This window comes from Zootermopsis nevadensis, unplaced genomic scaffold (genome assembly GCF_977971745.1).
Source record: "Zootermopsis nevadensis isolate Lab colony 2312 unplaced genomic scaffold, Znev_1.0 Znev_ptg000028l, whole genome shotgun sequence".
Taxonomy (NCBI): domain Eukaryota; kingdom Metazoa; phylum Arthropoda; class Insecta; order Blattodea; family Termopsidae; genus Zootermopsis; species Zootermopsis nevadensis.
The window spans coordinates 21839629-21863533 of NW_028259160.1; the positions used below are offsets into that span (position 1 = coordinate 21839629).

A 23905-nucleotide genomic window follows, 5' to 3' on the forward strand; every position below is an offset into this window, starting at 1 on the left:
CGTAGAATTGAGCCTAATCTGTTTTAACTCATCTTATATCATTAATGTGGAGTTTCTGAAGAAATACTAAGTACCATTACTTCAATTCTGGGAATAAAATGGAAAATGTTTCCACATGACAATCACAAAGCCTAGACACTTAGATAATTATAATGTCAGAATCGATGACGAATTTGCAAGAGGACGAAATCACACACACACAGTAATCTACTGATACATTTCAAAGAGTTCATTAGACATAATAAATCTAGCTTATTTTTAACTATTAATTTGCAGAGTAGAATATAAGGGTATATTTAACGTAAATAATAACGCAGTTTTTCTAGAGAGGGGTACAAAAATTGATCCAGAATTAATAAGGGTACAAATGAATTTCGAGTGTGGATCTGATTCAAAATTGAAGGCAACTACACCAAATTTGTTTTCAGAATGTTACTCTTCAGTTTAGAAACTGTAAGAATCCGTATAAAGTGAACATTATAACATAGGAATCAGTAATGTTGCCAGCTGTTACGTAAGACTGCGAATTTGCGTGTCTTACTTTGTTAGGAATAAACAGAAAATTTCTCAGGATGCCATTTAGGCGAAATGCAAGTGAAGATACGAATCACCACACCAGGTCAGTGAGATGTTTAAGGCTGTGATAGGCTGTGGGAGTGAGGTGGGAGGCCCAATGGAAAACACCAATCTGGAAGTCCGAGAAATAGATGGTATTATACCATTAAAAGAGATGTCAGGGAGTGAGGTTCTAAGAATGTGAGGTAAATTTAAGTGGTCTACGACAGTATTTAGTCGCAAAATTAAGTATTATTGGTATTGAAACTATATTATAGATTTTAATGTCCACCGCGAACTAGTCCTGAGTTTCTATAACGTAGACTCGTCGCTGTACGCTCGAAAGTGTCTCTGTGAACTATCCAGACACTGAATGGCTTATCCACTCGTATCTCAGAGAAACCGACAGATGTAGACTTTCCTAATTGGCTGTCGTTCACCATATTGCAGGCTCATGAATGCGTTGTACACCGCGACATTTTCAATATCAACAATTTCGTAACTTTTAGTTACTTAGAGTAATGTGATCATATTCAGAGTGTCTGTTGGGGCGATCTGGCACTTAAGTAATTACCTTATCTACACGCCGTTCATCTCGTAATTTAATTAACTCATGGAAACCAAAGATAGCTACATCTACCGCCTACTTTAACAATCAATAGCTCAGTAACTGCAAATTTTGCATTCATTAGTAAATTGGGATTATTTCCTTGAACTGATATTTGTTATGGAGAAATGTAATGTTTTCTTTGAGGTACGGACTGAGATCTCAAATATTATTTAGACGAGCTTTGGGTTTAAAGAGTTAACCAGAAAAAGATCCCCGTCACTGCGTTTGCAACTGAGAAATACTAAGTCAGATAATTTGTAGCTTAAGAGCGTCATGTTTGTGTTGAAACCAAATATATATTTATTATCACAGTCTATACACAAACGTATTTAAAATGTTGTTAAAATTTATATAACACTATAACATCTGTAGTATAAAATATTACAATAAGTTATATTATGTTATATTATGGCGCTTATTATTAATTGTACGACATGTTTCGATGTTTTATGACATCATCTTCAGGTTTTATATCGTCATTTTTATCATTTTAAAACTATTATATATTTCGATGCAATGCATTTATTGATTTATAGGTATATTTGTAGATATTTCTGTCTTAATAATACTCTGCATGTCTGTAGTTAGATGTTCATTTTCTGTGAAATTAACGTAACACCATACTACGATAAAAGCACCATAATATAACATAATATAACTTATTGTAATATTTTATACTACAGATGTTATAGTGTTATATAAATTTTAACAACAACATTTTAAATACGTTTGTGTATAGACTGTGATAATAAATATATATTAAGTCAGATAAGTTACTTAGTCTTTTAAAAGTTAGTCAGGGTTAAAATTTTGTCTGTATGGGCTTGTGTACTGTATTCGTATTGACAGACTTCAGTCCGTATACAACTTAGATCTATAGATAAACAAACTAGAGGCGATAGTCTTTCAAACAGCTGATATTACCAATGACGTCACCAAACTCAAAGCTCTGTACGTACTCGTACGTGTTGCTGTTCGCATTTTTCTTAAGTAATTCGCTGCTTTTCTGGTAGCAGAACACGAGAATTCAAAACTACGATCATTCGGTCTGAGACAATCCCAAATTCGACCTTAGTATTCTCCCCCAATCCATATGCTGGTTTTCCAAAAAGGTTTCTGTACGGAAGATAGCGGGTTTGGCTAACACGTAAATGTTAGGAGCATGTGTTTTCGAAACGTAACTTGACATGAAGTGACGAATCACGTACAACTCTCGTATTGAAATCTCGTCCTCAAACCCACAGCCCTGTCAACGTAACCAGAGCCAGTTTGTATACATCAGCCCACGAGCGCGATTGGATCGCAGCTAGGGGCAAAATGAAGCCTTCTGAACGCCTGACAGCTAGACCACCCACCCGCCAGCCAACCGGCCTGTCCACTCATTGGCCAGTTGACGACATACCCGCAATTCTGTTGCGTAGCCTATGGTGTTTGTAATCAAAGGATGACGAAAACATATTCGCTGGATTTATCACTGACTCTCTCAGGGGATTTATTTAATTCTGTTGGCAGCATTTGGTTGGAAAATAACTGCTTTCTTCAGGATAAGAATAATCTTGTATTAGAGCTACTAAACTTCAAAAACCTCAGCTTAAATTTATTACTAGGTCAATGTACTATGATCACTCGTATATTCGATATTTGAACTGAATCATGCTGACTTTCGCCACGATTTAGACAAAATCTTACATGAATTTTGAGATAAATTAGCCCTGGAATATAAACACACAACTACGCAGAAAAATCCGTTCTGCAACAAATAAGATTCAGTTTCCTTCCAACATTTTATACGCCTGCAAATATTTCCTTGTATTTCCATAAAAATTCACAACACCAAACATTTTTTTTACATAATAGTTGTCTTAAATGGATACAGGAGTGCGCTCACATGCAAATATTTTTGCAAGATTTAGTTCGATACATTTAGATTAGCGCATTATGTAACGTAAGGTCACAAGCTAATCCACTTATGAAATTAAACGGAGTTACGTATAACATCGAAAATAAAACGTGCGGAAGGACAGATAGAATCTATTATGAGCTCATTCTATCAACTACAAGCAAACAACGTAAATAAATTGAGGTTATGTTTGCTGAGCAGACACGTGTTAACAGCGAAGTCAATATTATTATTAGGATTTCTTACTTATTTTCTTAAAAAAAACCTATTGAGATAACGTCGAAAAATACATTCAGATATCTAGATGTGGTATTTAATTATACGAGGTGCGATCGGAAAGTTTCAAGACTGTGTCAATAGAGGACGAACCGGATGTAGTACGAGCTTCTGCCGCTAGGGGGTGTAGCCTACATTCATAGTGAATCAGTGTGCCAGCCGGCATCATCGAATTAGCATTTGTTTCTTAGTTACGGGCGTTTTGGTAGTGCATTACACCGACCCTCCTGCGATTTCGGAATGGCGTGTGCATCAAATTTTTTGCCAAAGACTCGCCAAAACGGCTACGGAAACCTATGAAATGCTAAAGCAAGCATTTGGGGAGTCCGCAAACTTTTGTGTGGCATTCACGTTTTAAAAATGGCCGAACCTCTGTCGATGATGACGAGCGTTCTGGACGACCATCTTCGAGCACAACGCCCGAAAATGTTACGAAGATCGACGTCGTACCATCAACGACTTGTGCGACATTGTTGGGATAGGCTATGGGATCTGTCAGCTGATTCTAAAGGAAGAACTCCACATGCGACGCATCCTGTCTGAGGACCAGAAGCAGAATCGACTTCTCGTTTGTCAGGAGCTCAAAGATCTTGCAAGAACCGACCCCAACTTCCTTTCTAAGCTCCGTGTGACTTCTTCCTCTTCCCAAAGATGAAAATTCAGCTAAAGGGAAGGAGATTTGAGACGATAGAAGAGATTCAGGCAGAATCGCAGATGGTGCTTGACAGGCTGACAAAGAAAGATTTTCAGGGATGCTTCCAGGCTTGGCAGCGGCGCTGGGATCGTTGTGTTCACTCCCAGGGGAACTACGTCGAGGGTGATGGATGAATTTAATACCTGAGATAAGTGTACGGGTTTTTATACGCGCAGTCTGGAAACTTCCGATCGCATCTCGTAAATCTACGTTAAAGCATATAATTTACGCAATTTTCTACAAATCTGTTGCCTACACACTGTAAATGTCAGGGATATTTAGCGGTCTTAAAACCTGAAGTTTGAGGACTATGGAGGTTAAATACAGGAAACATTAAACCTGGAGGTTTAAATTCATTGTAAATCGAAAATTTAATTTGCAAGGACCAGGAAATTGCATGTTAGCAGTGCAAAACCACATGTGGCCTTGAGGTCTCTAAGTAGACGTGTTTGTTAAGGTCAAATGGAGATTGGCTAAGGAAATCGGAAGAGTTTCGTGCATGTAATAACAATATGAGCAATTACTAACTGATCTAAAACGGGCAGTGACAAAGCATTTGAGTTCCTATAGTGTTCGGAAACAATGAAGTACCTGGAAAAAATGTCTAATCTACGTTAGATATATATTATGAATTTTTGGAGTACGAATTACGAGCAAAACCCACACAAACAATTAAAACATTTTCATATATCGTGTGGTGTAGATTTTAGAAACCAGACACTATGAATAATTATAATAAATAATGTATTCATTTACACATTTAAACTATTAATTTTCGGTTTTTTGCACGTTCTAAACATGACTTCGTCATTTTAAATTTAATTCAAAGTTAACATTGTTAGTTATGTGATCTGATTTATTAGTTCTCATATGCGTGCTAACTTCCTAACCCAGCCTCAATAAACATGAGGTACATGGCACAGATAGCAACTTTTTTGTGATACATAGGAATTATAGGTATAGTCTATGGTCTAATACAGTGGTATTCAACCTGGGGTACACGTACCACCGGGGGTACGTGAAATTAAAAATATATAATATTTTACGATAAATACTGAATAATCAGTAATGTAATTTATTTAATTTATTTTAGATGTAGATTATATACTACGTATAACTTGAATTATACGCCAACAACTTTGGGGGGTACAAAGTTGAAGAGAAATTATATCTGGGGGTACGCGAAGACATCTTAGGGGGTACGAGAAATTTAAAAAAATATATTTATTATTTATGATAAACACTTAATAATCAGTAATGTAATTTATTTAATTTATTTCAGATGTAGATTATATACTATGTATAACTTCAATTATACACCAACAACTTTGGGGATACAAAGTTGAAGAGAAATTATATCTGGGGGTACGCGAAGACATCTTAGGGGGTACGTGAAATTTAAAAAAATATATTATTTTATGATAAACACTGAATAATCAGTAATGTAATTTATTTAATTTATTTTATATGTAGATTATATACTATGTATAACTTGAATTATACACCAACAATTTTGGGGATACAATGTTGGAGAGAAATTATATCTGGGGGTACGAGAAATTTAAAAAAATATATTTATTATTTATGATAAACACTGAATAATCAGTAATGTAATTTATTTAATTTATTTTAGAAGTAGATTATATACTATGTATAACTTGAATTATACTCCAACAACTTTGGGGGTACAAAGTTGAAGAGAAATTATATATAAATCCTCTGCCCCCGTCGGGGATCGAACCCCGGGCGTCCAGTCCATAGCCAGTCACTACACTGACTGAGAAACCATCACAAAAAGCGGTTTTTAAAGTATTCCTTCCGTTATCAGAAAATAGTAAGAAAATTACAGGATCTTTAAAGTGTTATAGTATTTCTGTTTATTAATGGCAAATAATTTGTAGCTTTATTTGTAAAATATGAGATGGCTTCAAATTTACCCTGAATTTTATTTTTTCATTACAGTTCCATCCTCCAAGGAAGTAAAGTGTTGGCTCGTAGCAGTGCCTTGTCTCTTCCGACGTTGATAAGGACGTATCAACCGTTCAGAACTCTGTAGCCAAGAGGATTATAATCAGTGACGAAGATGGACCAACTTGACCTTGAAGTTTCTAGAAGATTGCCTTAGAAACGTTCTTTCGCGTTCTAATATCGCCAGTCTTTCAAAGACGATCTCGAAGTGTGCCGGACATGCCGAATGCAGTGAACCAAGGTCATTTTCGTTAGGGAGGATAACAGTTATCTGCTCAAAGACAAACTTAAGCCTGCGGTCAGAACCGAAAGGCGCTGACGACTGTCCTTCGTGGTTTTGCACAAAGCGACAGACGACTTTCTTGACTTTCTTGACTCAGGGCGACAGGTGATTTCTCACGCTCTTTTGCAGTCCAGATTTGTCCTCAAGTGGATTTCAGCTGATGAAGACGTCGTGGGAGCGGTGCAGCCACCCGAAGGCTTTCTATATACTAAACCCCAGTCCACGAAAGATGAACCAAAGGCATTGGGAAAAACGAGGGAAATATACCGATACATGAAAATGGGTTCAGTTGAACATAAATCTTGTATGCGTCCTATAAAATAAAAACACAGTCCCAAATTTCAATTTAATTTCGTATTTGAGAACGGATCACGGAAATATTTCTATGTAGAATACGAAACGATTTTAAGAAAATGTATTTCTAGTAAGTCTTTTTATATTCATTTCTTCAAAACTGGATATCATAAACAAGGGGCCCTTTGTAAGAATAAAAATTAGCTTTATTTTACAAATATCAAAAAAAATTCCAGGTGGTTTTATAGAACAGTAATTACCACTTATTTTATTTACAACACTAAATAATATTCTAATAGGTATCAACTTTATACCTAAAGATTTTAACGACAGTATTAATTTTAAAACGAAAATACACCAGAGAGTTGTACGTGTAAAGACGCCACGAAGTGAGTGGAATTTCTACTGACATCAGGTAATTTCCAAGTTTGATGGCAGACTCTACAACCAATCACAGGAGTTGAAAATATTCCGTATATCCACTTTATTAAACAGACCAATACGTGCGTTACAATACGTTAAAACGCAATTTGATGGTAAAAAATGAATTATAAGGAATATGAAAGGAAACGGCCGTGGCATACTTTAAATCATTATCATACTGAACAGCGAATACCAGGATCTAAAATCTCACCTACGACGTGGACAAGTGTGGTTTATACTGAATAAAATCAATTTAAACAGATCAGAAAACTTCAAATCGTAGCGGACTCACTCTGACGTGATGACTAGTCAGAATTAACCCTTTGAAGCCGAAGATCGTCTGAATATTATTTATGAATTCAGTCCGTACCGCGAAGAAAACACTACACCTCACCATTACGAAAATCAGCTGGTTAACCCTTTGAAGCCGAAGCTCGTCTTCATAATATTTACGAATCCAGACCGTACCGCGAAGAAAACACTTCACCTCACCATTACGAAAATCAGCTGGTTAACCCTTTGAAGCCGAAGCTCGTCTTCATAATATTTACGAATCCAGACCGTACCGCGAAGAAAACACTTCACCTCACCATTACGAAAATCAGCTGGTTAACCCTTTGAAGCCGAAGCTCGTCTTCATAATATTTACGAATCCAGACCGTACCGCGAAGAAAACACTTCACCTCACCATTACGAAAATCAGCTGGTTAACCCTTTGAAGCCGAAGCTCGTCTTCATAATATTTACGAATCCAGACCGTACCGCGAAGAAAACACTTCACCTCACCATTACGAAAATCAGCTGGTTAACCCTTTGAAGCCGAAGCTCGTCTTCATAATATTTACGAATCCAGACCGTACCGCGAAGAAAACACTTCACCTCACCATTACGAAAATCAGCTGGTTAACCCTTTGAAGCCGAAGCTCGTCTTCATAATATTTACGAATCCAGACCGTACCGCGAAGAAAACACTTCACCTCACCATTACGAAAATCAGCTGGTTAACCCTTTGAAGCCGAAGATCGTCTGAATATTATTTACGAATCCAGACCGTACCGCGAAGAAAACACTTCACCTCACCATTACGAAAATCAGCTGGTTAAGGACGATATAAAGACGAGATTAACTCAGGCGAAGTCTGTCACTGTAAATCGTTGGGAAAACACTGGCAAATGTCTCTCTCTCTCTGTGCATCACCTTCTGCCCCCTCCAACGTTTGAAATCTACGTTCGTCTTTTCTTTTTATAGCAGAGAACCTCCTCCCACCTTCCAAACCTTGTAATCTTTCTGGCACCTCGTTAAATTCGAAGCACGTATTACGGTTACTTAACGTGGGTTAGGTTAGACAGAGTTAGCTACTTGCAGGGTGTTTGAGGGGGAGGGGGTGACGTAACTAGCAACTTCTCATACCTCCCCTACAGTCGTGAAGTCAGGAATGAAGGCTTCTGTCCTCCCAAAACAAAAATTTTCAGGCATCGTCGCCTTGGGCGAGTCATCTGTTCTAATGGAAGGTAAGCACTGATAAAATACGCGATTATTAAACAATATGAATCTTAGGCCAGTCGCATACATTTTACTTTTATTATATCTTGACTAATGATAATAATAGAATTCATGCAACGAGATACGTTTTATAAGGACCTTACAAGAATCTGAAATAAATTATTAAAGAATCAGAACACTACAGAATGTTAATGACTAAATCAGAAAGAGATGAGTTAATGAATGGTTGAAACGATGCAGAAAGGAAGGCTGGAGGGTGTTTTTTATTAACATTTAGACGTGCACATAATAACTAACAAGGTTCAAAACGTTTTAGTAATCATTTTTTTTTTCACAAACGCTTAATACAATAGAAAATATTTTATATCAGCTGACTAGCGAGAATAATAGAAATTACTTGTTTCTTAAAACATGTATGCAATAACTACGTAGAAATATCGATCCTGAATATGGAAGGATATGTGAAGAAAATGTAGATCCTTAAACACTTAGAAGGTCTGATTAAAAGGTGAGGGGTAAACAAATATCAAGACCACATATGATTGCCTTTTGGAAGACCATGAACAGTAACACGTGTTGATTTCTTGAAGAAGATGGATTGATGCATCCATCATAACCGAAGATTCGCCATTATTAAAATGCGTCTGAATTCAGCATCACTCATGGAAAGAAGCTTTACCACAGAGAAATAAAGTCAGTTTTCGTAATACCCGGCACCCGCCCAAATTTCTCTGGTTGCGTCTCATTTTGGTTTTCAGATAAACATTTTTAGGTAACTAAGTAGATGGCTTAGGAAATTCGAATGTTCATCACCGAATCAACCAAAGCCCTGTCATGGGCCAACAAAATCCAGTCTCCTTCAACTCCTATCTCCCATAGATCCCGCCTGAGATTATCCTCCCATCTACGTCTAGGTCTCCCCAGGGGTCTCTTCCCCTCAGGCTTCCCAAATAGTGGACCCAACCAACCAGACGGCTTAGGGAACCCGAAGGTCCATCACCGAATTAACCAAAGCCCTCCACCGGACCCTGTCCTGGGCCAACGAAATCCAGTCTCCTTCAACTCCTATCTCCCATAGATCCCGCCTGAGATTATCCTCCCATCTACGTCTAGGTCTCCCCAGGGGTCTCTTCTCCTCAGGCTTCCCGGTGCACACCTCTTGTCCCATCCATGCGCGCTACATGCCCAGCCCATCTCATTCTTCTCGACTTAATCACCCTAACAATATTTGGGGAGGAGTACAGATTTTTAAAGTGTTACCTAAAATTTTGTGTGATTTGATTATTCAAAACGCTGTTTATAATCTGCAGTTTCAGTTCTATTGTTACCTTTTACATAATTATAAACAAACAGGCCGATTATACCATTTAAGAGAAATTACATATCGTTCCACTTAAACACTCCCCACCTCAGGACTACGCGAAGTTTCGAATCTTCTCATAACATGTTACATAAGTCCGAAACCAATACGATGCAATTCTCAGATAAGGGTTAGATGAACTAATATAAAATTTCGACTTAAATATTGTTTTCAGTGTGTTTATTCATCTACTTATTTGTGGTTTATTTAATGACGCTTTCCTTATTTAAAACATATTATTAGTTGGATTTAAGTGTTGAAAAGATGGCGCGTGACACACATACTTCTTATCAGAAGGGCAAATATTCTAGGCGATATAATTCGTGAATAGAACTGAAAGGATTACAATAATAAGATGACGTATCTCGGACCGGCTTCCTTGATTAAACATTTTCAAAAATCACTTTCCTTCGCCACAGAATTTTGAACGTGGCTACGTATTACACAAAACCTAACCTAAATTACGAGAATTTTTTTGCTATAATTATATAGAATTCTCCAGCCTGTACTTACAAATTTTTAATAACATTTTTCGCCAAAGAAAATTAAATTCACACCAACTTTCTCTTTTAGAAACTTTATAACCAAGTGAAATACATTTTAAGCGCCTGGTATTGAAATACATACAGTTCTACCACGATGTACGCAATACATTAACCGATTAAGTTACGAAATGAATCTTTCCCAGTTAATTTTCAACGGGTTGTTTTAACTAACGTTCGTAATGAATCAATCAGTGTCACGAACCACTAATGAATCATCTTAAACCGCCACCATGAACAAGGCAACTGAAGGGTTACGTATCAGAGGTCATCTTTTTCAGTCGACACCCTGTATTAAATTCCGCTCGCATGATTCGTAATTCGCCACCCACACGCCATCTTGCTTAATTAAAATATGGCCGTAGGCACAGTACATTTGAAGAGGTTCCGTCTGTGACAGAAACACTTCGTACAAAAAGATTCTACCGCTGATTACTGATGCAACGAATCCACTGGTCCAGCGTACAAAAGCAATCATATTCAATTCGTTTTTAAAGTGCTTTACAACAGCCAAGCACTAAACCAGAGTACAGGATAAGATATAATAAATAATTAAATTCATTTCAATGATAATAAAAGGTACAACATTACAAATACAATAACAAACAAACAAATGAAACTAGATATATATTTATTTTCACAGTCTATACACAAACGTTGTAATTAAATGATGTTGTTAAAATTATATAATATTAAAACATTATGTAGTATAAAATATTATATTTTGGCGCCAAAATATAATATTTTATACTACATAATGTTTTAATATTATATAATTTAAAATATATTTTGGCGCCAAAATATAATATTTTATACTACATAATGTTTTAATATTATATAATTTTAACATCATTTAATTACAACGTTTGTGTATAGACTGTGAAAATAAATATATATTTAATCAACACAAACATGACGCATTTAAGCTACAAAATGAAACTAGATATATAAATGTATTATATTATTAATAATAATAATAATATTAATTCAATTAATTTATTGAATAATATTTCACAAGTATATGGGCTAAATACGATATCTAAGTAATATAATTCAATTCAATAATACCAAATAAAACATTAAACAATAAAAAACAGAAAAACTTACAGAATTAAATACCACAAAATAAGATGCAGTCAGCACTGTAAGTAAATATAAGAAATGAGGTTTAAATAATTCAATTCAATTCATATATTAAACCGTATTATAGTCTCTTGTTCACTGAGGCGTCAGGGTATTGTCAGAAATATGTGAAAAGACACTTGAACGTAATTACCCACAATGTCTGAAAGATTGAATACCTTTTGTCTGTAACTGCCCGGAGCTTGAAAGTGTAACATACGTGACGTTGACCTCCGGAAGAGTCGATAAAAATAGACGCTTCTTAAATAATTCAAAATTGCATGTCTATTCAGAGGGTTTTGTGGCCACGTATCGTAAGAATACGTCGGGTTTGAAGAACGACGATGTCGTACGGATGGGCACAACTTGTTAGACGCAAATATTCCAGAACCAACAACATCTTTTATTGATAAAACAGAATTCTGATCCCCAGTCTTGATTCTTTTTAAGAACAATGTTCTATAGGGAAACGATAGACCATGCAGCCCACATTTGGTAAAAATCTAGCGTCCGGTTTTCTTTGGAAGTAGATCTTTGAAGTCGTAATCTGTAAAAATGTTCCGACTCCGACCTCGATATAAAATCTTAAGAACATTTTCTATACCGCGTGTGCCGCAGGCGGCCTAACGCTTAGGGAGATTCAACGACGCGTTGAACCACGTGGTGTGAGAATAATGATTTGTAACTCTGGCTAAGATACCTTAAGAATATAAATCAACGGATTTCTGCAATAATCATTAGACGTATATTTAAATAATGGTTATACACCTAAAAAGTAGGCTGACGATTCACGTGGTGGTGATGAAGTCTCTTGTGGTACCATTTACCATTTTAATAGATTTACCATTATAAAACCTTGGCTATACCTACAGTTCTCCATGGATGTGGAACCTGTATAATGAGATCTAAAACTTCTTGACGATGGTGAAGAGTCAATTGAATAAAAATTTTCTTGGAAATTATCCATCGTCTAGTAAATATAAAACGTAAAACGTTTTTTACGTTTTATTACTTGACGATGGATAATATCCAAGTAAATTTTTATTCAGTTGACTGTATAATGAGACAACGTGACAAATCAAGAATTGCAGCATCGGAGATGAAGTTCTTAAGATAAACAGCCAAATACACGTGGAGAGATCATATAAGAAATGACGTAATCCACAAAGAACTACAAACAGGACCAATATTAGAAAAAATCCACAGATACAGAAGGAGCTGGATCCAACATGTACGAAGAATGTACAAGGACAGATTTCCACATCAAATTTTGAAACATAAACCAATAGGAAAAACAAACAAATGACACCCTTTAATAATATTCCTGGATGACTATTATTAATAAATATTGAGCTTTTATGAAGGAGTCAGAGGTCTTAGTACCGACTTCAAATCCCTGTTTGCAAGTATCAAGTAGCTTAGCCCGTAAGTTAAGTAAACGTTTACTTCAATATTATCGTAACCACCACCAAAAAATTTCTGAATTCTTTCTTGTTTCGCGTTCACACAAAAAGCAGTTTAGGCCACGGGAAGAAATTTCGTCATCAGTCTCCTTTAAGCTGTTCTCCCCTTTATCTTCCAAAGAGACAAAATTCGCTCTTCAAGCTTGCTGAAGTGATGTGACAAGACAAAATGATATCACTCGAGCAGACAAGAGGCCATTGTACGAAGCGACGCTTTGTGACGAGTCAGTAACTGCGATAAGAATAACTTTGTCAAGTGATACAGCGTGACAAAACAAAGCGTATCGTATTACGTGATACCTTTAGACAAGCCACAAGACGCGTTCATTTTGTTCGGTGTTTACTTACGTAATCTTAAAAAAAAATCTTATTATTATACCGAATTAGGTCTTCTGCAGACTCTACCGCGTTATTCGTGTAAGAACAACACAAGACGCAACAATTACCTGGGATCACAGTGCATTAACGACGTGATATGACGCATGAAGAACACCTTTGGAAGGACAGCGTACTCTGAAGAGTACACCTATTCAAAATTAATTTTCCCCCCTGGATTCGCTTTTTAAGATCGTAGGCCTTAATGTATTTGAGTTAGTTTATTTTTTATTTTATTATTATTTAGTGTTCTGTCTGAGGACAGGTCCATATGAACAGGATCCTTCCATCCTTTTCTCGGACTGGGACCTGTTCATATACGTTCTTGGCAGATGATCCAGAAGTGGTTTGCCATTGCCTTCTTCTGTGTGTGAATGGAGTAATTGAAACCGGGGAAGCCCCCGGAGGAAAACTCCGTGTTGCCTAGACCACGGCCTTGCCCAACACAAGTTATAAATTCGGGCACCGCCGGGAATCGAACCCGAGACCCCAGGATTACAAGGCCAGCGTTCTAACCGCTAGACCACCTCATCTTATTATTATTTAGTGTTCTGTCTGACGACAGGTCCATATGAACAGGATCCTTCCATCCTTTTCTCGGACTGGGACCTGTTCATATACGTTCTTGGCAGATGATCCAGAAGTGGTTTGCCATTGCCTTCTTCTGTGTGTGAATGGAGTAATTGAAACCGGGGAAGCCCCCGGAGGAAAACTCCGTGTTGCCTAGACCACGGCCTTGCCCAACACAAGTTATAAATTCGGGCACCGCCGGGAATCGAACCCGAGACCCCAGGATTACAAGGCCAGCGTTCTAACCGCTAGACCACCTCATCTTATTATTATTTAGTGTTCTGTCTGACGACAGGTCCATATGAACAGGATCCTTCCATCCTTTTCTCGGACTGGGACCTGTTCATATACGTTCTTGGCAGATGATCCAGAAGTGGTTTGCCATTGCCTTCTTCTGTGTGTGAATGGAGTAATTGAAACCGGGGAAGCCCCCGGAGGAAAACTCCGTGTTGCCTAGACCACGGCCTTGCCCAACACAAGTTATAAATTCGGGCACCGCCGGGAATCGAACCCGAGACCCCAGGATTACAAGGCCAGCGTTCTAACCGCTAGACCACCTCATCTTATTATTATTTAGTGTTCTGTCTGACGACAGGTCCATATGAACAGGATCCTTCCATCCTTTTCTCGGACTGGGACCTGTTCATATACGTTCTTGGCAGATGATCCAGAAGTGGTTTGCCATTGCCTTCTTCTCTGTGTGAATGGAGTAATTGTTGGGATGCCACGGAGGAAAATTCCGTGTTGCCTAGACCACGGCCTTGCCCAACACAAGTTATAAATTCGGGCACCGCCGGGAATCAAACCCGAGACCCCAGGATTACAAGGCCAATCTTTGACTTAATTCATTTGGCAATAGCGTCCTCAGAAATCTTTCTAGCTTACCCGTTATGTAAACTGTGGGCCTCTGACCACTGACAAAGCTTATCACGATAAATCATCTTGTTTTCCTTCAACCGTAAATGAAGCAGATAAGAATTACTTCATGGCTTCTGAAATCAATTGCACGGTCTTGTTACAGCACGTGTCACAGTATGACACGTGTAATTATCGTACTGTGGTGATGTGAGCTACATTTATATTCCACTGTCTTTTGTAACTGATGTACGTGATTGGTACATTCAATCAAATTTGGCTTCCAGATGCCAGGAGGGAGCCGAAATAATGTGTTTAAGTCAATGAAAATGTCGTGGATTCAGGAAGATGTTATGAAAAGTCATAAATGTCGTTCGGGAAATAACAACGGTTTGTTTTAAAGCGGAAATGACTTTTCAACGTGCCTTGCGAGACGCTGTTCAGATTAGTCGACAAACGATATGCTACTTCTGCAGTCTTGGGAGAAAATCCTGTTTCAGGACAACTCCATAATGGATCAGTGAACTACATTTTAAAACGGACTTAAAATCTGATGAACTAATTTGAATGGATCGATGTTCTTTATTTTCAAGAAACTCACTTTGTTTTCTTTGTATACAATTTATAACGACCTGTTGCAAAAAATCTCAAACAGCAATCCCTTTCGCTGATTTCTCTTTCTTGTTTTAAATTCCGTTTTGCAATACGATTCGCAAATTATTTCGTGTTTCCATTTTGTTTCCTCTAACTTTTTATTAAATATCGCGGTAAAGATATAATCAAGACTGAAAACTCTAATTTAAGACCTTAGATCCAGATAAATTTATCGCAATTTTATTTCGTGACATTCGCTCCTTATTACAGACGAAATTAACACGACGTTCGGGATTCGAACCCTGTGACTCCATAATAAGAAGCTCAGGTAGGAGCACAAGATGGCGTGGGTGGTCTGTGGTGTGCAGAGATCACCACGCTCCTCCCTGGGTTGACGACAAATGACACATTGGCCTCATCTCATAGATGATTCAGCATTCGCCGAGCCCCTACATCTGTCTGTCTATCGTGTGTGTTCATTCATGAATTTCTCATGATGTATGAGCACTTGGCTGCACAATTCAGCTGACAACTAGATTCCTCTACCGCTCAGGCTATTTGCCATTATCGACTAACACCACAACCACACAATGCAGTCATGACGTGCGTAGACTTCTAATGGCCGATGCGTAGATTTATATCTAACAGGGGGGGAGCAGACAATTACCGAAGTAAATTTTCAATTAACATAAACCACTATCTATCACACAGAAATATTCTAACATTAACAATTTTAATATTTTAATATTTTCCGTCAAATCACAATTTTAATAAGTTAATAAAATATAAAATATTTAAAATATCATTTCACGTTCCGCATCGAATGATCGATTTACAAATTGGAACGTTTCTTACGACATGTTTCGGTTATATTTAACCGTCCTCAGGTATAAATTAGATTGGTAAAATTTAAAACTCGAATTACAATCAAAAACCTCGACCCGACACAGTAATACTTCTACATGTCTACCGCCAGACACGTCATGTCTCTATCAACTCATCACCGACTAATATTGAACATCAGATGAACCACGCCATATATAAAAAAACAATACCTTCGCTCTAATATATAAGAGTAATCTGATAATAACATTTTCAATAAACTGCATAACATTGTAAATGATTGTAATTCTAGTTTTAGATTTACCAATCTAATTTATACCTGAGGACGGTTAAATATAACCGAAACATGTCGTAAGAGACGTTCCAATTTGTAAATCGATCATTCGATGCGGAACGTGAAATGATATTTTAAATATTTTATTATCTTATTAAAATTGTGATTTGACGGAAAATATTAAAATATTAACCTAATTCACAATATGACGCAAATATACTACCTTATTAAGAATTTTGTAATACCTAACTTGGAAGAGATTTTTCATATTTCAATCTACAGGGTGTGTGGTACAGAGCGAAAATTAAACACGCTGGGAGAGAGTCATTATGTCAACTAGCATGATTATCATACCACAAGAAGATTCTATGCTAAACGGGCTCTTTGAACTGGGCAGAGTCCAAATTCAATTCAATTTCAATTAATTTATTTAATTGTTTACCAACAACAAGTAAACACTGATAATTCAACTACAAAAACAACATTAAACGCATTGCAGGTAAACAGAGTTATGACTTCTGCAAAAATCAAGTCAGTCAAAGTTAAGCTACCATAATTTATACTTGTTCAATTTTTATCAGTCTAATCACAATAAAACATTATTATTAAATATTAAATTTTATCTATCGAAATGTTCAATTTAAATTAGAGCATCATCTCTAATGTAAATCTAACATTTCGATAGAGAGCATCATTTTAAAATATTTTAAATATTTAAATGTTAATTGTAATAATATTTTAATATTTAATAATAATATTTTATTGTGATTAGACTGATAAAAATTGAACAAGTATATTATTCAACACAATATGACGCAACATTATCATACCATAATTTAGTTAACTTAGTTCCTGTAACTCCTAAGAGGATCACAGGGCCTTATTTCGGAGGTTTCATAGTCTTTAAAGCGTGCATTTAAGAGTAGTGAGTGACCAGCCCGCTGCCTCTGCACAATTTCTACTCAATCCTCATTTGACTGCCAGAGCCATCTAGCAGCGAAGCAGTGAAACACTTTTAAAAGACAGAGGATATGAAGCTCAGTATTTAATTTAGATAATACGCCAACTCTTGTGTAATTAAAGTCCAGCGCGGTATTACATAAAGTATTATTTTGTAAAGTGCAAACTTTTACGCTTTATAAAAAAACCATCGTCTTATGAATTGTACGATTTAATATGAATTAATTTGTTTGGCACTGATGATGACCTCTTGGGGTCGAAACGCGTTTGACACCAAGTGTCTTTTCAAGTATAAACAGTTCTGTTTGAATCTGATTTCAAAACTTGTGGTCACATAAATATGGATTATCTAAATGAAAGAAACTGAAAAATAACTCATTATTAAAAACACATAATTGGACACACACTGTAAATTTGCAACAAGAATTCAAAATGATTATTGAGTACAGCAATTGATAATATTTTTGAGAATATATCAAATCTAAAACTTCTTGACGATGGTGAAGAGTCAATTGAATAAAATTTTATCCATCGTCTAGTAAATATAAAACGTAAAAAGACGTTTCGGAGATGGGACTCTCAGATCAGTTATTTTGCTAATTTTAACTTTATAATAAAGTATGGAATAATTTTTTGGAGTAGTTAATCTAACAGCAAAAATTGTTATAATAATAGCTGGTGTCAAACCTATAAATTTATGTAGAACTCTGTTTAAAAGAGGATATCTCAATTCTTCCACGCGTATACGTAATCTCATTAAAGAACTTCTTTGTCAATAACCAAGAAAACTTTCAAATTAACTCTGCTGTACACAGTGTTATAACAAGAAACAAATATCAGCTTCGGAGAACACCTTGCCAACATCTCGTGCCTTCACAGAAGTGCATTCTATGGATAAATCAAAAATTTCCAACAGTCTACCATCTAGTCTCACGAGACGTATGATTAAAAAGTTACAATTTAAAATTACATTAAAAATATTCTTAAGTACACACTCGTTTTTTCAGTTGATGAATTTATAATATTTTAAAATAAATCGTAATATTTTTTTTAAAGTTTTCCTTGCCTTTGTATAATAAAATGTGTAATATAATTTATTTCTGTATACTTATTTGAAAGAGTTCATTATTATTATTATTATTTATTCTATGTGAAAAGTTTACAATAGTTTTAACTGCATTTGTAAAAATATATTAAATTTCTTAACACCCTGTTGTCATGTGACTAACTTACGGATCAAATGAATGTATAACGTGAATGTGTACGTATATAAGATACTCGACACGAGTGATGACGTCATCTCCCAGGCAAAGCACATCAACTTTGTTCAAATAACCTAAAAATCTATTAATGTGATTTCTTTTCAGATTTCTTCAGTTTCTCCCGAAAAAAAAAATACAGTCGAATAAATGTTTTATGTAATTTTCTTCGCTCGCCTCGTATCTCTCTAATATCCAAACACGTTGACTGACTTTGTACAACAACGTATTTCATACGTGCAAGGTATGAAAAAACTTCCACTCAATTATCACTGACACAGAATTCTCATCTGAACCATTGGCTTATACGTAGATCTGGTTAAGTTTTCTAAATATATAAATGCATTACCCGACGTTAATTTAAGTTAAACACTTTTTAAATCAATTTGGTAGAATCTATTACGTAACTTTACTATCAGACTTACCTGCAACCTGTCTTCGTTCTTCAGTTGTTTTCATCTTGAGTTACATCACTGAGTACACAAAACTAAACTATTCTTTGCATATCTCAAATTATTTCTGTCACTAAATGTCTTGTTCCTGGACGTTCCTTGCGTTCACTATATAAAAAGACACTTCTACGACACAAGCCACTACTTGCTTGACACATCACAAACGGAACTGATCACTGAACAGTACTTCCTTCATTTTCCACCACGTCATCAAATGACAGGTTGGGTAACAGCTCAACAAAATATTTCTCTACTTCAAAATTAAATTTACCACGTCTCAGAGTTTGTTATAAATGAACATACAGACCTGTCTCAGAAAGGAATGAACTTCTCAGGATGGTTTCAGATTCGTAGACAACGTAAATAACAGTGCAGCCAATCATTTAAGTAGCATAAGAACAGAACATGAATTATTTGTATACGGGTGCGTTCAGAATCGAATGTTTAAAATATATATAAAAAAGGGAATCAAATGTTAGGAACGAGACTGTAATAAAAACCTTAATTTTGTTCGCTTTTGTGTTAAGATGCATTTTCAGGGAACACGAATGAGTACAAATGGGAATACAGAGATAGTTAAAAAAATTAAATAACTTTATTAACCCTTTGAAGCCGAAGCTCGTCTTCATAATATTTATGAATCCAGACCGTACCGCGAAGAAAACACTTCACTTAACCATTAGAAGTCGAATCAGGCGGTACCACATAAGATTTAACATCCCGGTCAAAGTCTTAAACGTGAAAAAAAAAACACAGTCTGGAAGGAACTCAGTTCTAAAAGATTCTGATAGCAAGATTTCATCCATTCGGTGTGTATTACAGGGGCGTGTTCGTGGGTTATTTTCCCACGGTGTTGCAACCAGACTAGAAGTAGGGAAGAAGGAAGGAAGGAAGGGGGAGTTTCAGAAAAAGACAAGAGATAAAGAGGAAGAAGAAACTTTGTCCTTACTTTTCAGGTATCAAATAATTCCACGACATTTCTCTCTGAGTTCTCTTTTCGTCTGTACGTACAAGCAAAGCTCCTACAACGATATAAAGGAGGGGAAAGAGGGGAAGTGGAAACTGAATACGGAGGTGGGGTGGGGGGACGAGTCAAAGATTGAAAGATTCCAGTAAACTTGAAACGCTTGGTCTCCAAGTGGTATCTTCCGAATCGAAGGTGTGTTGGGCAGGTGCTCGGAGCGGAGGGGGGTGGGGGTGGAGGTACCGCGGGTTTGCAGAACACACACAGTCAACACTTAAGTACAGGGTTCGAATTCGGTGGATTCATTTAATACGTTCTGTTAGTGTCACAGTGTCATTTGTAATAAGAATAAGGTTTTACTTAGGGCTGAACAGTAATATTTAACGTGCTAACCAACTCCCTGGTATAAGAACTCTCAGGTTCAACACCGACAATACCAAAGCTCGCCACCGGCCACGATCCTGAGCCAAACTCCATCCATTTTCCATCCTCACAGCCCACCTTCCTAAGATCCATCTTGATATTATCCTGCCATCTCCTTCTCGGTCTACCCATTTGTCGTTTTCCAGAAGGATTTTCCACTAAAATCCTGTATGCACCCCTTGACTCAACCCCCCCCCCATGCGTTCTACATTTCCAACCCATCCGAGCCTCATATATTTCGCTATCCTCACTGTGATAGGTGAACCGTACAATTCACGTAGTTCCTCGTTACGAAATATTCGAAATTCCCTCACGTATTTCATCCATCGTAGGTCCAAATATCCTCTAGAGCGTCTTGTTTTCAAGCACTTGTAATCTACGTGGCAAGTGTCTTCTTAAGAATCACCGATATGAAGGTCCTCTTAGACGCGATGGACTCATGTGTGGACCAATGAGCATGTTGCCAACAATTTCTGCCCAAACGTTAATTGAAAATCTTTGCTGGATATAAATTCAATTCATTGAAACTTATTTTTGGCTATTAATTTGAAAAAAGAAGCATTTGAGACCCCATGTTTATAAGAACATTTTTCCTTATTTTTGATCCTGGACACCCACACGAAGTTCGTAAACATAAATTTTGACTCACCCTGTATTTATTTCCATTTGACCTATTAATTACAACTTCCATTTGCGTCCTTGAAATTTTTATCATAAAAAGGATTAAAATTTCCTTAATTTTCTCTATTTTCCGTGTATTTAATCTGTTTCTTATTGTTTAATTTATTTTTTCTAATTACATATTACTCTGTAGTTGGTCTTCGAGCTGTTAATTTAGAACGTTAGTACTTGCGAGACTGGAAATTTAGGAATTGGTAAATAATGACTTGTTAAAAATCATATTTTTTCTTTTAAAATTCGAATTTGATTTAGAATATAACTTTTAAAGTCCTACCAAATTAGAAATCTCGGTCACAAGTCAGCGGTCTATTTAAGGTACAATTTTTAAATTGTCCTGGAAGGTTAAAGAAAACCACGCATGGCATTCGTGTCCGGATTCTAAACCAGATACCAAATAAGAATGCATACCACCAATTTCAAGTATACAACTCAAATGTCTGTTTTACAATTTTCTAACCGATATCTGCCTAATTAGCGTTAGTTTCTGGCAATTAATATTGAAAATTTAAAAATGCAAATCCTCCAGGACAGGCAACCATAAACGAAAGCTTGGTCCAGAGGTGGGGAAGATGTTGAAGGCTGTTATCACATGCTATGGCAAGAACGTTATTATGATGTGCTTTGAATTTGTTTTTTAAAAATATATTGTTAATTTAATAATCCATCCATCCAATGACACTAAAACCCAAGTTTCGGCCTTGGCCAACTCCCATGTGCGATGTTTCTTTGTCTTTGAAGCGTGCATTTATGAGTAGTGAGTGACCAGCCCGCTGCCTCTGCACAATTTCTACTCAATACTGATTTGACTGCCAGAGCCATCTAGCAGAGAATCACGAGAGACTTAGATGAGAAATGGCCACTGAATTTTGCTTACGAAACATCTCGTAAGGTTCTTTTACATGACGTAAATCTACGAAATGGGACCATAGGCTTTACTTCCCCTAAGAAGGACTTAAAAATCCATCGACCTCGGCCGGGTTTGAACCTCAAGAACGCTAAACATTTATTTTGGTGTACTTAACAATCTTATAAAGTGTGTACCCAACGAGTCCTACCAACTGTCTATAGATCAAAGCCAACGAAAGTTGGGACCCACAGATTCTCAAGTATCCCTAAGTATAAAGTGTGTTCGGACAGTGGGAATTTTAGATAACAATTAATTTTAAATCATTTTCTTATACGTTAACCACAGAGTAAAAATAATTACTTGTCGTTGCAATAAGTAATTGGCTGAGGTAAAATTCAGAGTATTAAAATAGATATGCTGTATAAAAATAACAATTTTACATGTACCATTTCATTTTTTTTATTTATTTAATGTTGTGTCTGACGACAGGTCCATATGAACAGGATCCTTCCATCCTTTTCTCGGACTGGGACCTGTTCATATACGTTCTTGGCAGATGATCCAGAAGTGGTTTGCCATTGCCTTCTTCTGTGTGTGAATGGAGTAATTGTTGGGATGCCACGGAGGAAAACTCCGTGTTGCTTAAACCACGGCCTTGCCCAACACAAGTTATAAATTCGGGCACCACCGGGAATTGAACCCGGGACATATACGTACGTAAAAATTTTCATCAGTACGCGTGACACGACGATATGTAAGGAATTGAGACAAATGTACGTAATATCAGTCATGTAATTGATTTTCTGTCATGCGTAACATTTAGCTGGATTTGTGGTTCACAATTAATACCGTTATTGAGTTCTAATTACGATACATATCAGTGGCGAATCCTGATCTAGAAGCCAAGCGGAGATGTAAAATCCTGTTACTATATCTCCCCCCCCCCCCCCCCGTAATCGCTCCACAACGCTAAATTATTTTAATAACAAAAACACGCCACTGCTGTGTCATATAGCGAAACGTCTCTTTTATTTTCCTCCGGTTGTAGGGATCCGGTTGCACATTGCCAGCCAGACCGGAATAGTCGTCACTGATAAATACGTATCATATTTGGGTTTAAATTAGGCGTGAACTGTTCTTATATCTAAAACATGAAACCAGAAATCAACAATTCTTGATGTAGATACCGAACTGTAAATATTTACAGGTCATCCGTATTAAACAATTATTATCGGGTCTATCACGATATTAAATGGGGGTGATCACTGATGTTTGCGGTCAGTGGACTTCGTAATTAGACACGACCACTCAGCTCAGTCAGTAAAGTGACTGGTTTCGGACTGGACGTCCTGGGTTCTATTCAGTACAGAGGCAGGCTACGTTTGTCCCTGTGGCCAAGTCACCTGACCAATCTGGGCTTAGTAGGCCACAGTTCGCATCCCTTTAGTATCAAAATCAGGTGTAAATGGGTTGTTTGAAGTTTAAACGTAAATAAATGAAGTATGTGTCATTATTTGGCAATACGAGGTACGATCGGAAAGTTTCAAGACTGTGTCAATAGAGGGCGAACCGGATGTAGTACGAGCTTCTGCCGCTAGGGGGTGCGGCCTACATTCATAGTGAATCAGTGTGCCAGCCGGCATCATCGAATTAGCATTTGTTTCTTAGTTACGGGCGTTTTGGTAGTGCATTACACCGACCCTCCTGCGATTTCGGAATGGCGTGTGCATCAAATTTTGCCAAAGACTCCCCAAAACGGCTACGGAAACCTATGAAATGCTAAAGCAAGCATTTGGGGAGTCCGCAATGGGTCGT

At 36.9% G+C, this 23905-nt stretch overlaps 1 protein-coding gene across 2 annotated transcripts in view; it reads right to left on the minus strand.

Annotated features, from left to right (window-relative positions):
• The window catches only part of LOC110829644 (uncharacterized), a 531721-nt gene that overhangs the window by 386752 nt on the left and 121064 nt on the right, over positions 1-23905 (minus strand). Inside the window, exon 1 of one of the 2 annotated variants that reach the window (XM_087357234.1) lies at positions 19149-19300. The exons of the other annotated variant lie outside the window; for it this stretch is intronic. The gene's annotated coding sequence lies outside the window, so the exon portion shown is untranslated. Of the gene's footprint in view, positions 1-19148; positions 19301-23905 lie in introns of those variants that run through there. 2 annotated transcript variants of the gene reach the window in all.